This window comes from Plutella xylostella, chromosome 26, assembly GCF_932276165.1.
Source record: "Plutella xylostella chromosome 26, ilPluXylo3.1, whole genome shotgun sequence".
Lineage (NCBI taxonomy): Eukaryota > Metazoa > Arthropoda > Insecta > Lepidoptera > Plutellidae > Plutella > Plutella xylostella.
The window spans coordinates 7,173,250-7,192,516 of record NC_064006.1 but is presented as its reverse complement, the minus strand read 5'-3'; the positions used below and the strand labels follow the sequence as shown (position 1 = coordinate 7,192,516).

Below are 19,267 nucleotides of genomic sequence, written 5' to 3'. Positions count from 1 at the left end.
TGATGATAATATTTTTTTGTAAGTAAAGGCTTTACATATATCTATTATGAGGTCAAGGCTGATGTAGGTATTATTATCAGTATATAACCTGTGCTATATGTTAACTACGGTAAATGTTAAAAAGTCAGCAATAGGTCCTATACTTTAATACATATTTCGGTTATTACAATACGCCTTAAGTGGACCACAACATTATTTAACATGAGTACCTACTGAAAATTATTAAAATATTAAAAACGCAACATCAACTGTGGGTTAATTAATTTGTATCATTATAATTTCCCGTAACTAGTTAAGGTCGTGAAATGAAACGTAATTTTTTATATCACAAAACCGTGATAAACTCAGGAACTAAAAATAAAACATGTCAATTTATTTGCGTAGAGCCTAAATGTCAGTTCAAGGACACCTCCCGTATTCTCCTGCCCTATATTTTTATTTTTTAGGCTGGGGGTTACTCTATACTGACGAAAAACAAACGAACGAGAGCTGTCGTGCAATCGGCACTTTTAGAATAGAATAGAATACTACTTTATTGACTAAACAGAACACAAATAACAATTAATACAGTGGAGTTAAAGCAATGGGCGGGCCTTATCGCTAAAAGCGATCTCTTCCAGGCAACCTTTGGGTCGCTTTTTAACACAAAGAGACAGATTCGGGGATCGCGCAGCGCTCCGAAACTTAGTTTTTCGTCATATAGAGTGACCCCAGGCGCGTTGGAGATAAACTCAGTCACCCATATTATGGCATATTTACCCGCAGAACCCTAATGGGTGGATCCGGTCTTGACGTGACATAGAAAATATACAAGGCGGGCGAGATAACTAGACACCTGGGTTAAATGACATTTGTCTTTAGTACTGAGTGCAAAAAAAGTAATATCGATATTTAAAAAAATATTTCTTTTCTTCCTCTTTGCTATTAGTATTTTTATAATTAAGCTCGGAAAAATAAGAAACCTCCCCTTACTGCGCAGTTTTAATGAACTAATTTTATAAAGAAAATTTTTCGAGAACGAAAACATAATATACATGTAGCGTCCCGATATTTGAAATTTGGGAATGGAATGCGGGTTATCAAAAATCCCGCCTGCGAAAAACATACTTACCTGACTTTTGTTATATTGTAATAAAATGTATAAATATTTGTTTATACAGGGTGTTGCCGAAACCTAAATGTGCAGCATGGTATATCTAAGCCCGTAACTGAAATCAGAATTTCAAAAAATCATTCTCCATAGTAAAAAAGTCCTGTAAACTTTTTGTAGGTTTCGGCTTAGTATACCCTTTTTGCAACACCCTGTATAAGTCCTGACTGTCCACGACACAGGCCTAGCCTAGTGTGGTAGCCCTGTTTATATCACCACCTTTTAATTTTTACCAAACACTGCAACTTTTTGTAACTTTCATAATCTTTAGTTTAAATAACTATTTTTCATATTTTTCATCACGACCCATTACGTCCCCACTGCTGGGGCACGGGTCTCCTTCCAATGAAGGAAGGGTTTAGGCCTAGTCCACCACGCTGGCCAAGTGCGGGTTGGTGGACCCCAACACAAGCAAGCTTGTGCTGAGATAGTAGTCGGGTAAGTGGGCAACCCGACTGTCAGATGTTTTCAAACCGCCCGAAGGCCTCTGACTAGGCTTAACGACTGCTGCCGAAGCGGCAACCGGAACCCACGGCTTAACGTGCTGTCCGAAGCACGGAAGCGTCCAGAAAAGCACCACTTGAAATTGGTCACCCATCCAATGGCTGACCGTGTCAGTTGTTGCTTAACCTCAGCGATCAGTTACGATCACTGAGGCCCGCTCGACTACGGACGCTTCAAATTATCATATTTTTACATTTCAAGTATTCAAGTTGTTACCTACTTTTTAAAATAGTAACAAAAAAGTATGCGATAAAAATATTTATTGTTAATCTGATAATTCTTCGATAAAATTGCGACGGACTTATGCTAACGCTACAAAAGGACGAGAGCGGGGCCTCGCGCGGGGAAGAGGGATTGGGGTAGATTTTTGAGCCAGGTGTCTAGAAACTTTGCGCGGGTTGTAAATAGTTCATGATTGGAACTAGACTTGTCTCCAGTTTAAAAAACAAATGATTAGTTTAAACGAAGAGTAGTTTATAAATAAAATACATTGATGCAAAAATTTCATATTCACCAATACGATGAATAAAAGCATTTGAATTTATTTATTAGGTTCAATTACAAAACAATACATTTTACATTCGGTTTAGAGGTCACAGACATACCGACCTTGAAAGAGACAGTAGGTATCCACGTGCAACTTATAGCTGCTCTCTTTTAGGTCATGGGTTAACGATAATGACACTTTATGACATTCCATTTTACTGGCTTGCACCGTAAAGATTGTCGTATCAAAAGATAGCATCCGAAAGTTCTTTCATTAAAAATATCCACCTAGAAGTCACATAAAACAGGACATTCCTTCTTAAACGAATTCAATTGAGTTTGGAAACTTATGTAATTAAATATTCCGAATCGAGAAAGATCTCAGTAATCTGAGTCGCAGAGTGAACGCATAGTCACAGAAGCGCTACTTTAATAAAATACATATATATTTTTTTGTGGGCTGGTCATATCTGCCGAAGAACCGATAACCGTTGGGGTCTGTGCGCCGTAGGTTAGGACGGGCAATATGCACATGTCGATAAGCTGTCGCTTTAGTGACAGAGGAAGGCTACCCTTCATTAGCTCTTTCATGGACCAGAAGCTCTTCCAGGCGTTGTCAATTCGTCTTTCGACTTCCTTATCTTGCCTGTTTTCGAAGAATGCTATCTGGCCCAAGTAGATGTACTTATCGACATATTGTATTTCTTGCCCGTCTACCTCAACCCTACATTTTGCACTGTTGGTCATGACCTGGGTTTTTGTCCTATTCATCATTAGTCCAACCTCAAGAATTGCCGTGCTAAGATCTTGTAGCATGTGTGTTAGTTCTGACGCGGACGAAGCAAACAGGACTATATCATCGGCGAAGCGAAGGTTGGTAAGTCTTCTGCCGCCGACGTCTATGCCTTTGTGCTCCCACGCTCCCATGTGCTCTTGTGCATATGAATATGAACATAAATAATAAAATAAAAGTTTACAGTAGCAATCGAATTAAAACTAAAACTACCGCCTGCTCCATACATTTTGGTTGAACAAGTATGCAGACCGACTCTTCTAGACCTATTTAGACCAAGATTTAGTTCTCTGTCCTTAATGAGAAGACCGGAAGATGAAAAAAGGAAAAAAATATTAAAAACTAATTGCTCGAAAAAAGGTATTCGGTTAAGTAATAAAACGGATCGCTAGTATTATATATGTTGATAACTTTATGGTGTATTATTTCTTCTCACAGTTAGAACTGACTTTACTTTGAACTTTATTTTGAGTCTACGTTTTAAATAAGAGAGGTAAAGTTAAAACACATGTTAAAATACCTACCTTTATTTCCACACCATAGAGGTTGACTGGAAGAAATCGCGTTTAGGCGATAAGTCCGCTTTTGTATTGTTTTTTGTAACTTGTACTTTAAACTGTGTAATTTGTCTATACATACAATAAAGTGTTTAAATAAATAAATAAATAAAATAGCTGTATCATAAAAACCCGCTTCTGAATCCGATCAGACAGTCCCCATAAAACATTTACGCTGCAAAATAATATTTCTCGTTCCACAAACTACATACTTCAGAGGAATGCTTAGTGTCAAGTTAAGTTTTAGGACTTGGCTGTAGCTAGCCTGTACCGTGCCAAGTCACAATTAAGTTTAAGTTAAGTATAAAACTTAATTCTTTACGTTAGTCAGTAAATTCACTCTGTAAGGATGTGCCGAAGTTAGTAGGGCTGACTTAAATTTGTACAAGATTTTAAGTGCACGTCTAAAATTCACTTAAATTAAACATGGTGGAAATCTATCAGCAACGTATTCGTAAATAGGTCATTGTACCCGAAACAGAAGGCAACTTTTCTTATGAGACTAACCTTACTCTGATAAATATTTGGCAGTAAAACTTTATTTATTTATTTGATACTTTATTGCCCAAATATGAAATATATTTGTACAAAAGGTGGACTTAATGCTAAAAGCATTCTCTACCAGCCAACCTGCAGGAGGGTTAATAACTACGAGTCCGTGGGAGTCACTCTCTAAATTCTAAATCAACGAACTAATGAACAATGTGTATGTTCATGCAATCGGTATGCTTAATAACAACGAGATAGATCCGTGGTTAGCACAGCGCTCCGAAGCTTAGGAAAAACAAAGTCAAAGTCAACATTTTTAAGTTTTTATTCAACGTATAAATATATTTTTTTCTGGTGAACGTCAATTTTTACAAACTACTCTCCGTTCGGATAAGGGAGGTTCTTTCTATCTAAGGAGAAGAACAAAGGCAAGAAACTCCTGAGCCATCTTTTGAAAAAAAGACAAATCTGCTAACCACGGGAGTACATTAGTACAAGGCGTGAGTGTGTGTGTTTTTTTTTTCTGCAAACCATGACTTTACCTGCCCCCGTATTTTGTAACTTTTTGAGAGTTAGCAACCGATGATAATTGGTATCAACTTAGACACTTATTAACCGAAAACACCAAAAATCTTAGTGAAAGAAATATGCAAGAAGCCTACCAATATATCCTTACATTCAACATAAACGTTTGTGAAATCAGATAAGTCAGTAAAAAGTTATTAATTAATAATGTTCTAAGTTTTCAGCCATTTTATACCAACCAACCCCACTCGGAGTTACATAATACGGGGGGTTGTATTAAGTTCGTTCGTTCGTTCGCCGGTTTAGTTAGTGACCCCCCTGAATAGGCTAATGCACACGTCGACTGATTATTGCCGGCGCAGTGGTCGCCGCCGGTCACTGGACAAATGAACACCGCGCTTTACACGCCACTAACATGCTCATTTCATATTCAACACATTTATTAGGTATACAGGGTGTTGGAAAAATTGTAAGTATAGTAAACTTAAAGGGGACGACACCTCTGATCAATCTAAAAATTCTAAAAGTGTTTGAGTAATGATTGATTCAATTAAATTCGCATAACAGTTAGGAGTTGAGTCACCTATATTATATTTTAAGAATATTCTATACACACCGCCCATGGCAAATGGCTGCCGAAAAAAAAAACAGAACGCGACGTCGTTTCACACACGCGTCCAGTGTGAGGTGATGACCGCCTTACATGAATTCAAATTCAAATGGTTTAATCGACGTAAAATTTTACAATTATTTGTCGATAGTCATCTACCACCATTTCACAAAGGCCCCGTCATTGAGAAGGAAAGAAATGGCGAAAGAAACTCCTCCAGCATCTTTTCAACTTTTTCCTTATATATATCTATTACAATTTTTACTTATATCTAGTACCTACAATTTTACTTAAGTACCTATATCCATTTAATTTTTTTCAATAGCCTTAGCTGAGGTGGACAAGACCACGCGTTTAATTTGTCGTTTAAATAATCATTTATACTATAGTAAGCTTTACTACATAGTGTAGCTTTAACATAATTCTTAAATTTTTGCCTAATGACAAACAAAGGGTTAACCAGCTGGGGATGGATAGGTCAAACAATATGTTGTGTGGACATCTTACACACGGCATCCGACCCAAAACTAGGCAGAGCCTGTAATATGGGTCGTAATACAGACTGCTGATATTTACACAAATAATAATATTAAAGACATATCAACACCAAAGACCCAAGTATATATTTTAATATCTGTTTATAAACTTGATCTGCCCCAGCCGGGAACCGAACCCGGAACCTTCAACACAACAGTCAGGGTCCCTAACCACTACACTACACCAATAGGTCATCTAAACATGCAACCTATCGATACATTCCCATCACTGCGGCGGTGGCTTGTTTAGTAATTAATTGACTGCGCCCCACCGCCGGCCGCGGGCTGCGATCTGGCTCGTTAAGGGAAGGGGCATTACTGAAACCTGCCCCCCTACTCCTGAAAGGCAATGTATTGCGTCTGTCTTGCGTTCCCAACATTTAAAAAATCATAACTTCTCTTCAGAGATGTTTTTACAAAAATTGAAAATACTAATATGATCAGGTAGGTAATGCCTTTTTTGAGAACCTAGAAACAATAATGTAATGCCTATAATTTAGAAGTTTATTTGCAAAAAAGGCCAAAAAAGATTTTTTCAGCCAAAATCTAAACTAAATTCTACATTATGAGTACTTGGTTCTTAGGGCTAGGTACTAAGAGATGCGGGTTCGATCCCGGCGCTGACATGTACCAATGAGTTCTTTTAACTTAAGTACAATGTATACCATCGCTCTTACGGTGAAGGAAAACATCGTGAGGAAACCTGCATATCTAGATCTAGCACATCTAGATATGTGAACCCACCAACCCGCAGTGGACCAGCGTGGTGGGCAATGGTCCAAGCTTAGGAAGGCAGTTAAGACCTTGGGGATATGCACAAAGGTTCCACTCGAGAGAGCCAGGTGCAGGTACTTACACCCCCACAGAGAATAGAAGAAATAGAAGAATAGGGCTAGGTACTAAAAAAAGGCTTTATCTTGATGAACATTTATGTATTTGTACTTTTTATAAAATCGATTTTGAGACGCAATACATTGCCTTTTAGGAGTAGGGGGGCTGGGCTGGGTTTAATGAACACTGCCTGTGGTTTCGGGGGGAAACTAGATGGTGTTTTTCAGATTTATATATACAGGGTGTTAAAACAGGGTGTAGTCAGCCGGAAGGCAATGATTCGGATGCTCGTTGTGAACGACTTTTACCTTAAAAATATAACATCCGTTAAACGTTGTTTGATTACATTGGGGTTTTTGGCAAATCAATCTATGTGTCTGTAAATTGTATTGTGCTTTTGTAAATAAATGTGTTTAATTAAAAAAATGTGTTTAATTAATTTTAATTGCTGATTGTTTAAAAAACATTTTATTACTCCTGGCGTTTACATTATGATTTGTTGATACAGATCTAATTATTATTTATCGTACATTTTAAACAATCTGTCATTTGGTGAAATAGATTCGTGAACAGTCACTCAAAACCATAATCAAAAATCAGCACGATTTTCGCAAAAGAAACATCAAAACATGTAGCGCAAAACAGCAAAAAGAATTCGCTCACAGATATAAAGAAAGAAAATAAAAAACGTAAACATTCGCATCACTTCAACGGGTAAAAAAGCCGGATAAAAAGGCCGGATGAACTGACATGTAGGGTGAGATTTTATAATTGAGCGAGCTGCTTGTGGTAGCTGCATTTACCTGACGCAATTTCACTTCATCATCCTTATTTCTTCCGTGGGGTGCATGAAAGGTGACGAGTTTGAGCTATACTTTATATACCTACTATTTTATTGAACCTGGGGAGTTACTACAGAAATCGAAGTAATGAACGAGAACTGACATGGAATCGGTTTGGGTGCGTTATTTTTATTTATTTATGTGGTGTCCCTCCTGTACACCTCCGTTTTGTAAATTGCAAAAAAAAAACCTTTTTAATTGCCAGTAAGTATTACCTCTATAGTATAGGTACTTATATACCTTCTTAGACCATTGTACATAATTAATTAAAATGGGAGTATTAACGGCGGCCGACAAACAGCTAAATTGTTTTGCAGATATTGTAAATGTTACTCTTAAGAATTACTTACTATGCTTTAATAATTAAATACCATTAATCATTGCAAGCACTGATAAAGTTGCACTCTGTATAAACAGCTGGCCACATCACTAGTGGGTATCTGGCTGGCAGGTGCCCGACTTTTCTTTTAATTGATAGAGAGAGGCGTAAACACAAAACCTGAGCGGAGGAGGCTGCATTTTTCGAGGTCTGGAAACGTAAACATCTCGTTCAATGCAGGCTTTCGTAGTTAACGATGACTATGAAAGTGACCAATTTAAAGCCAGTTTTTTTATCCGTATTTAACTCAACGCATATACCTACTACTCTATGTAAATAGATCAATTAAACCAAAAATGAATGTTATTCATCGATATTTATTTTATCACCTTCAAAGTATGGTCCTTCAGAAACGATACACATACGCCAACAAATTATTCAATCATCACAACTTTTTTTAAACGCTGTTTCCAAAGTTGTGTTTAGTAGCGGTGAATTTTCGGTCTTCTATCATTTGTCTTTTATACTTTGAAGGTGATAAATTAAATTTGGATGAATAACAATCATTTTTTTGTTTTATTGATCGAATCCCGATACTTTTTACACAGAATGTATATGCAGCTTCTTGCGCAGACTTGACCAATGGTTAAAGTTTACCACAGATAAAAAAACCGGCCCTTAGAGCGATGCTATGCGAGCACTGTTTACCTACATAATATTAACAAAGTAATTGGTGTCAATTCAATACAATTTTGTATCTGAAAATCCTTGTCAAAACAAGTTCGCGATAGGTACAGACCCTCTAGTACGGGATTTGCTATTTATGTAAACGAAAAAAGTTTACGTTTTCTCCTGTCATCTGCATACATTATCTGTCAAAAGTTTCATGATAGTTTCCATTAGAGGCGCCAAACTATCAGATCTGTACTAGACCTGCAGGTACCTACTAAGTGCCTATATCTATAATATTATTATTATTATTTTAATATCGTTTGATCCGTTCCTCCATAACACATCCTTTATGTAACATATCCTTTTGATCCTGGGAAATGTGAAAGAAAATGTTTATAAAGCTACTGACCAGGAAAATAGTTAGCATCAGTTTCTGAGAGACTTCCCAATAATATTTATTAATAGGTGATGATCGTGGGACGCCATCTGGTCGGCTGGACAGGATCTTATGTAGACATGTAGCCGGTTGTGGCTGTATGAGGAATGTCGAGGACAGAGTGTTCTTTGGAGAGGCCTATGTGCAGTTTTTGAACGTATACAGGGTGTTGCAAAAAGGGTATATCAAGCCGAAAGGGGGTGACTCAGGGGGCTATTTTGAACAACTCTGTTCTACGAGTTTTGGAAATTCTCGAAAATAAAAATTCCTTTTCCATATAAACTTTGTAGGTCACGTGACTTTTTTACTATGGAGATCGATTTTTTTTTCGAGAATTTCCAAACTTCCAACTTGTAGAACAAAAGAACTCTGTAGGTATAGTTACGGTTGATAATGAATTTAATAAACGATGCACCTCAATTATTGTTAGTACCTATTCTAGTAATAGAGGTAAGTATTATAAACGTGAAAGTTTATGAGTATTTTTGTTACTCTTTCACGTAAAACGAACACTACGGATTTTAACGAAATTTGGTTTGTAATCATCAGCTGACACCCTGGACAATGGAATGTCTATGTGTAGATAGGCTACTTTTTATCCTGGATTCCCACTATAACTTTTGAATTTAACATGCAAACCCCACAATGTTTACTTCAACTAATATGACTGTGTGAATCGATCTTGAAGAACTATCTACTTTCTGCTCCTGAACCTCCTGCAGTTTGACTGGTAGAGAATGCTCTTAGCATTAAGTCCACCTGATTGTACATCTACTTTTGTAAATTGTGCAATAAATAAATAAGAAGTAAGATGAATGTAAAGTGTCATCACCAGCTGTTTTTGCGTCTACGGTTAAATGTATTCTTCCCTCGATCAAATTAAAATAATTCCTTACATTGTTCAAATTATGCGTATGGGGGCGATGATTAAAACAAGAGTACGATAGGAATGTAGGACACTGCACCACTTCCACAAGTGACTCCGTGGGAATACGACATTTATTATTCGACTCGAGATAGGGGCCGTCCAACAAATCTATAAATTACAGTACGCATAAATATATTAAAGTCAAAGTCAAATATTTTAATTCATCGTATACAGGGTGTCCCAAAAGTCAACGTCATCCTTTAAAGGGCTGATAGGTCAGCTCATGAGAGGCCAGAATATCACAATATGACCTTAGTAAAAACTCGATCATTTTCGAGATATTGACACTTTTATAAATTTGCTGAAAATCGACACCTTGGATCAGTTTTTTGCGTGCCGGCGGTACAAAAATCCATATTGTTAGAATTTGTTTGGTGTTGCATCACTCTGTATAGCCCAGCTATTGATCGCAGTCAAAAAAATATCGAGTAATGCTGTATGTTTAAAAAAAAACACGGTTTTCAAAGTCATAAAAGGTAATCGTATTTTTTTATAAACCACTTTGACTCTACATACTGTAAAAAAAATATACCACGCAAACCTGGCACCTTATTTGAAAAGATTGCCCATTTAATGCAGTTTCCAAAATGGTATGAAACGTGGCTATTGTTTCAATTAACAAAAAAGTTATTGCTATTTTAGTACAAAACGACCTCGATGTAAAATTGTTTAAAGGAAATTTATCTGACTGAATTTATTAAGGGTAAGTCATGTTGGAATGAGTAAAAGTAAAATAGGTACTACAAAGCTACAACAAGTCGCTTAATAATAATTACCTTATATAATATAAAATACAAAATTTATATTATGTATAAGTATGTATATCTCTGTGTCTCGATTGAGATCAACTTCTTTCATCATAATCACACAACCAATCAGTTTCTCTACATCACCAAAGGTTAACTGATAGAGAATGCTTCTAGAATTAAGTTCGCCATTGTACTTTTTTATGTGGTGGGAATGTATTTCTTTAGAACCATCGTAGCATATCTGCATATCACATCTCTCATAGAAAAACACCCTCATTCTACCATAATATATGGCGATACTATTTATTAACCTCACAAACAGCATTTTAATTAAAATTTCTTGGCGAAAAGTGTATCCATAAAATTCCGTTCCTCCTACCAATTTGGCATCTTCAGAACATGTTTATTACTTGTGATAAAGTTCAATCTCATTTAGGTCACAACGATCTGTAGGTACATACTCTCTCTCCCTCTCAGCCTTTTATAGTCCACTGTTGGACATAGGCCTCTTCTAACGATCGCAATGTTAGGGAAGGATTAAGGTACATACTTATGTTACTTATTATATATTTTTTAAGGCAATTTAAACTTGTAAAGCAACATAGAGTAGCATTTTTTTTCCGTCTAGGTATATTTGGGAGAAGTTATAACATCAAGAACACTTATTCATAGTCATGCGATACAAACAACACACATATTGAAAACTTAAATGTCGATATCTGCCCCAGTCGTGGATGGAACCAGGGTCCCGGCACAAAAGTTAAAGTTCCTAACCAATACGCAACGCGGTATAGAACTCCTAAAATCCAAAAATCTAGCGACCGCTACACGGGTTTATTCTCGACGTCGATAAACTCGATGCGCGTTCCACCAATCACAGCGCCGTATTTATCGCGAATCGTGATACAGTGACGTTTATCCACGTCGATAACGAACCCGTGTAGTGGCAGCGGCCGAGATTTGTGTTGGCTGATGATACAAACTGCCAGTTCAGTTGTGTTTCTCGGAATAGCTTCTTAGAATACCCATCTCAGAGCTCCAGGTATTTCTTTGTAACTGTCTTTATCGATAGCTCTCTGTTTAGTCAGTCTCGGCTACGCATTTGAAATGGCTTGAGGTCAGTAAATCCACAAGATTTATCTCAGAACGGTTAGTACCTAATAATGCCTTTTATAGTCTAAAGGTAAATTTATCATTTGTTTTGGACTTGCAAATTTAACTGCAAGAATGCATCACTAACTACACTCACGAGCAATGAAAAAGAAAATAGCACCAAATTACTTCTAAACGGAAAAGGCTACCAACAATATTGCAACAACGCATCCGAATATTAAATTCTTTTTTCTAATTCAAACTTAAATGTTTAAGAAAATTGGGGTCGTCATTTTTTAAGCGGATCTTTTTCATTGCTCGTTAGTGTATACCTATTTACTCATTATAATATAACCTATACATATAGATATGGAGCCGTTTGAAAATGTATTACGAAATCAGTTCAAATCCACCTATATACAGGCTGTAACGAGCTTGCCACAAACGGTTCTCTGCGCTACAATTTCGTGGAGTATTTAAATAGATTTTCGTCGTAAATCACGCTGTAAAAACACCTGGCTCGGGCATTAAGGCCCTCTGCGACCACCGAGTAAGTAATGGAGGGTTAAAGTCTGGATTTGCATACCTGTAGGTCGGGGAGACCCGTGTCTGGGGGGTCACTCTATACAGGTTTTGCAAAAAGGGTATACTAAGCCGAAAGGGGTGACTCATTTTCCAAAACTCCTAGAACAAAAGTTGTTCAGAATGATCACCTGAGTCACCCCCTTCCGAATTAGTATACTCTTTTTGCAACACCCTGTATATGACGAAAAACTAAGTTTTGGAGGGCTGCTGCGTGAGCCACGACTCTATTTCGTTGTATAAACGTGCCGATTGCACGACAGCTCTCGTTCGTTAGTTTTTCGTCAGTATAGAGTAACCCTGAGCTGTGAAGGGTTGACCCGTCCCTACTGTGACGAATTATGTCGCATCTATGACTCGTTACCATTTGTACATTCGTGGGAAGTACTAAAATATGTGTTGTTGTTTAGTGCACAGTCTACTTTAGAGCTTAGAACCGCTAGAAGCCAGAGAGTCCTTAAAATACAGTCGGAAAGAAATCACAAACTGACATTTTCTATTTATATCTTGTTTCGCGGGGAAAGTCATCTGATACAAAAAAAACTACCCTTATTCGAATGTGATAACGGTTCGGTCAGATGTCTTTCCCCGTGAAACAAGGTACATAGACCTCAAACAAAGGTGCCGTTTTCGAGGGTCCGTTAAAAAAACGGACAGACACGATTGATGCATTGAGTAGTGGATGTTTGAAATTCAATGATTTTAACACAATACGCCTTTTTATTCATCTTTGTTAAATTTTCCATGCTGAGGACTGGACAATATGTATTTATTTATTATAAAAAATATATAAAAAAAGATCCCGACGAATTGAGAACCTCCTCCTTTTTTTGAAGTCGGTTAAAAATGGCGTGAGCATGCACGTCGGTTAAAAAACGTTTCTGAGACAGTTTAACGGTTGCATAATGGTCGCACCACAGTGTTTTTGACATGAGAATCTAAGTTCTGGGCCTCTAATACGGGATTTGCTATTTTTTAAAACTGAAAAGTATACGATTTCTCCTGTCATCTGCATACATTATCTGTCAAAAGTTGCGAGATAGTTTACGCAAGAGACGCCACTTATTATGCGAGAAAACGTAAACTTTTATAGTTTTCGCCAAACTATCAAACCTGTACTAGACCCCCTGCCCGCTGCGTGTGTAGTACCAACACACGAGTTACATACAGATTTTTTTTTTCAATTCGTTCCCGCATGGTGTTTCCCGATGGTGTATGTATAAAAAATATCCCGACGAATTGAGAACCTCCTCCTTTTTTTGAAGTCGGTTAAAAATACAAAACACACATTTTCAACTGGAGTCCAACGTTTGTTGGCTCGCCATTCCATTTCCAGGATATTTACACTACAAACACCAACGATATTTTAATACGAACTAGATGGGGTGTCAGTGTTAAATAACACCGCACTTCACTGAGCTCTTATTTTGAATTAGTTCGGTTAGAAGATTTGTGAACTTATTCATTTGTATAGGTAGGTATATGGAGATGCTGGAGGTGTTGGAGCATCCCCATGCAAAGGGAGGATCCTCCGACCAGGCCGGGTGGTGTGGCCTGGCGGGCAGCTGCCCAACGGTTAGCGTTGGGGATTTATATATATTGCAGCGTAGGTGAGAAACTTCGAATGCGCGATGTAGGATTTTCATAGTAATTTGCGTAGTTCCCATACATCTTCTCTGTATTGCGTTCCGAGCGCCATCTGTTGATCTTCATCTGAACTAGTGGCTAGGAGTCCGCCACAGGTACTGGTTGTCATAAGGTTGGACTAAAATCTCTTTGGTAAAGAAAATGCGGACAGTTTTTCTACTTTGTTTTTTTATGCGACACACTATCTTTACATCGGTGCTAAATTCTTAAATCACATTATTATTATTATTATTATTATTTATTAATCAATCATATTTTTACAATAAAGACTTAAATAGGTACTAACAGTGTGACAAAAACCAGTTTAGGTTTTACCGCACACTGGCACTCACACGACATTTCTCATTAATAAAAACTATGTTAGGGTACTTACAGATAAAGCTTACATTCTAAATACACAGTGACATTATTGGTGTAGACACACTAGGTGGTTATTTTTATCGATTAGTTATTTATGAAAGGGATTGTGAGAAGAAAAGAAAAGTGTAAGTTTATTTTTAATGTTGTTTTTTGTTATTTCACTTTTTATATTTAAGGGTAGGTGGTTTATTAATGTAGGTATTTGGTATTGTAACATTTGTTTTCCGTATAAGTTATTGTAATGGGGGACTTCTAGTTTGTTATTTAATGCACTTCGGGTCTGTTTTTGGCGATGGATTTTTTTCTGATAGGTAGTGTTAAAGAAATTTTCAATTAATAGGCTATATTGGACATGATAGTGTACGGGTATGACTTTACAGTGATAAAATAGTTCGTGGTAGTTATTTTTATACTTATTTTTAATTTTAGGTGGCACAATAGATTTGAGTATTCTTAATTGCAGTGCATATATAGGATCCAGATGTGATTTACACGTCCGACCATACGAACTAAGCCCATAATGGATTGTGGTTTCGCCTAAGGCTTTGTATAGTTGGAGCAATGTTAGATATGGGATTTTTTGTTTTACTATTTTGATTTTAGCCAAGATTGCCCTGAGTTTATCGCATATGTGGTTAATGTGGTCCGTCCATTTGAGTCTATCATCAAATATCAGCCCTAAGTATCTTTGTTTGCTAACTACTTCGACGGCTGGGCAACAACAATTTTGACTGTCCTTCGTGTGGAGACAGTTGTGATTGTGTACGATTAGTTTGGGGTTGGCAGTTATTCTGTTTTGGCTTGAACTTATATACATACACGTTGTCTTTTTGGCATTGAGGACAAGACCTGCATCATGAGACCATTTGGTTAGTAATGTAAAATCGCTTTGGAGATGTTTTAAAGCGGTGTTTATATCATTGCTTGCTGCAGTTAGGCATGTGTCATCGGCAAATTGATAAATCTCACAGTGTTTTATCAGACTGACCACATCGTTCACATACGTTATATAGTGCAAGGGGCCCAAAACTGATCCCTGTGCTGTGCCTTCAGATACCTTTGTCTTTTTACTAAGGGAGTCACCAACTTTAACTGTGAAGGACCTTTCGTTAAGGTAGTCTTTGCACCATTCTCCTAGCGGTCCTCGAATGCCACAATCGTTTAGTTTTTCAATCAAGGTGTTGTGTTTCAAGGTGTCGAATGCCTTACTATAATCAATAAAAGCTACTAAGATATGCTCTTTATTATTCAAATGTCCGTAAATGCTATCTGTGAATTTTGTTAGTAGTTGAGTTGTATTTTTGCCTGCCTGAAATCCGTATTGTTTGTCTGTTATTATGTTATGTTTTGTATAAAATGAATGAATTTGTTTATATAATGCTTTTTCAACAATTTTGTTAATGGCATTGAGAATGGTAATTTGTCGATAATTGTCATAGTTTTTGTGGCAACCTTTTTTATGAATTGGTTTGACTATACCCGTTTTAAGCTCTTGAGGATATTTTCCTTCTTTGACCGCCGCATTGATGAACTTAGACAGTATTTCCGCGATATCAACGTCGATAGTTTTTAGGTCTTTAACACGTATGTTGTCAGATCCTGGTGCTTTACGATCATTCATTGATCTTATTTCTGTGAGGATTGATTTTGCTGTTGTTGGTTGGAATCTACAGCTCGCATTAACTGGTGAGGTATAGTCATTTTTATTTAGAAGTTTGATGTCACATTTTGGTACTATATTCTGTACACTACTTGCAAAGCTTTCTGCAAAGTTCTTAGCAATGCTGCTAGTCGTGTTGTTGTTATTTAACATCGCGTTCAAAATAATTGTATCTGCTATGCTTTTAGCCCGACCTGTAATACTATTCAGTATTTGCCACAATGCCCTTGGGTTATTTTTGTTGGCAATTATTTCATCTCGTATATGTTTATTTTTAGATTTATTTATTAGCTTATTTGCGTAATTTCGTGATGAATTGTATTTTTGTTTTATTATTCTATTAGTAGGATCTGAGATCCATTTTATAAAGAGCGTATCCCTATGTTCGCAAGCTTTAATGATTTTGGTATTGATCCATGTGTTTGTAGAACGTTTTATATTAGTCGGTATTTTTATTGTTATTCTAGATTTTTCATAACATTTTTGGATGTTTTCTGCAATCATATTATAATTTTTTATCGGACAGATCGCCTGCTTTGCAGGTTGCCAGTCTATTTGTTTTAAAGAGTCAACAAGCGTTTTATAATGATATTTGGTAATGTGGTTAAAACCCGGCCGTGTGTTCGAGCCCGCTCCGCAGCAGGCGAGGGCCGTGGCGCGGTGGTCGGCCAGTGTGGTCCCGAGCGCCGCTGTGTACAGGTTCAGTGAGCGGGATCTAGCGTAAATGTGGTCTATACAGGATTTTGTTATTTTATTTTTATACAATTCTATACGAGTATACTCAGTGATCCCGCAAGCTAGACCTTGGTTATACATAGTGGTGTTATACAAATGCTTTACAGGACAGTTATTTCGCAAGTCGATGTTTATGTCACCAAGCACATAAATATCTTGCTGGCGGTTTATTTTGCTAAGTATGGTGTCTATTTCATTTATAAATAAGTGTTTACTATTTCTGGGCGGGCGATATATGCAACACAGGACCGCGGAATACTTTGAAGGTGTAGTAATTATTCCGAATAGGTTTTCAAAGTGTTGAAACATACACGATCATAGTCATATTAGTGCAACTCATACAAAAACCACCATTTTACGTGCCAACTATTCATGTACGGTTAACTCACCATTTTATAAACGCATAGAAAGCATCAATTGTGTAAGTAAGTAACAAATCAACAAGACCGGTTGTTAATCTTTTTTATGTCTCTACAGAACCATTACCCGGTTGTTTAGGGATCCAGCGTGAATCACACGAACCGCTGCGTTTCACTCAACCATACCGCACATAAAGGATAACTATGCATACACGAACACTTGGACAATGCCTTGAGGAAAGGACCTCAGTACCCTGATCCGAAATCAACAGCCAGAAAAAATATTGATTGAATTCATATACCTATTTGTTTAGTGTATCTTTGATAACTTCAGTGCATTGTATTCAAAAAACGGCGATACGGCTCGCGGCCTATCACGTGAGTTCAAATGTACAGCGAAAAGCGGGTGACTCTCGAGTCACCTCTGACCTCTGACTCCCCCCTTCGGGGATTACAGTCGTGAGCATATGTATGTATGTATGTATCTTTGATCATTTGAAAAAGGGGTTTAGAAGTACAAAAGTTATTTATAATTATGTCTTGTGGGACTCTATCCTAACTATTTTGAACACTCTTTACTTATAGTGTCATCAAGAAAGTATTCAGACACAGCACGCAAGCAGATTTTAAAATGTGTATGCCGCATAATTCCTTTTTTATTAAAATGATAAATATTTTTCATAAAATGATTTCCAAATTGCCGTACGACGATAAAAGCGCAGATATCAGTAATTAAAAATCAAGGGCGTACCCAGGTAGGGGCAGGGGGGGGGCAGCTGCCCCCCCCTAGAAGATAAAATAAACGTAAATTTTCCTGCCAAGTCGGAATTAAAAACGTGTTATCTACTCTTACCTACCTACCTATTTTGTTTTGTATCTTAATCAAACTAATTAAGGTCAACTGGGGTTACGTTGTATTTTTAGATCACTAAAAGTTTTCGGAATAATGGGAGCAAAGGTATGAAAAATTTAATGTAGTGATTTTAAGAAACTTACGACTATTGAACAACTATTTCTTAACAAATTTAAAGCATTGATTTCTTTGCTGGAATCTTATAAAAGTTCCTTATTTAGTGTCTTAAAAAAATCGGGATTTTGAACGCATTTTCCAGGTTTGAGGCAAATGTGTTTTTAGTATGTAACTATTCAATAGGTACTTAAGCTTTCCGTGAAATAATTATAAAGAAACAAAAAACCCGACTGCACGCTAAAAAGATGAAAACAAGCCCCAATGTTAATGGAAAGTATCGCAGGCGGGGACCAGCAGAGGGTTCACCATTTAGCTGAATGTGACTTAGATAGGTGTACCTTGTGTGGCGGTCAAGTTGGTCCCCGCCTGCGATACTTTCCATTAATATTGGGGCTTGTTTTCATCTTTTTAGCGTGCAGTCGGGTTTTTTGTTTGTTTATAATTATATTTTTTTATTTGTAACTTTTTACCCGACTGCCGAAGGAGGAGGGTAATGTTTTTCGATTGTATGTTTGTATGTATGTATGTATGTATGTATGTATGTCTGTTTCTTTGTTCCCTCCTGTAGCCTAAACGGCTTTATAGATTTTGATGTATGAGGTATCGTTAGAAGCGTATTGATTGCGCGATGGTTATAGGCTTTGTGACGTTATATTAAAATGTATAAAGCGCCCTCTAGAGGACATAAAGTGATGATCGAAAAAATTATATTTATCCAACTATGCCGTGTGGGGTATCAAATGAAAGGGCTTGATTAGCACATTACAAAAATATGCATATTGTAGGTATTTAAATCACAAAATCAAAATTATTGAAATAAAAAATGTTCATATTAGACATAAAATTTCATAAAATAAAAACATAATTATTAAAACATATTAATACCCGTATTTGAGTATTAAACTTAGATATCAATTAAAATATGTGCATGGCAAAACCCATACTCTTGAATAAGTTTAGTGTTCATAAATAGTAAAAATCCTTATCGAGCTGGTTTCAGTGATCGTAACTGATCACTGAGGTTAACACATGGCACGGTCAGCCTTGGATGGATGACCGATTTCAAATGGTTCTTTTCTGGACGCTTCCGTGCTTTGGATGGCACGTTAAGCCGTGGGTCCCGGTTGCTGCTTCGGCAGCAGTTGTTAAGCCTAGTCAGAGGCCTTCGGGCAGTTTCAAAAAATCTGACAGTCGGGTTGTACACTTACACTTACCCGACAACTTTAGTGCATTGTACTCAATAAAAAACGGCGATACAAATTTACAGCGAAAAGCGGGTGACTACAGTCGTGAGCATAATTATGTATGTATTAAAATGTTGACGATTTCTGTTTTGAGGCAAAGCGTTGCAACAATCGCAATAGCCCCATTACGCCTAACGCATTTACCCCAAGACTTTTATCAAACATAAAAAATTAACATCATTAATTCATCA

General features: G+C 37.0%; 1 protein-coding gene across 2 annotated transcripts in view; it reads right to left on the bottom strand.

Moving 5' to 3' along the window:
* LOC105379986 (alpha-2A adrenergic receptor) overlaps window positions 1-19,267 on the bottom strand; it is a 393,199-nt gene that overhangs the window by 284,682 nt on the left and 89,250 nt on the right. The window lies entirely within an intron of this gene.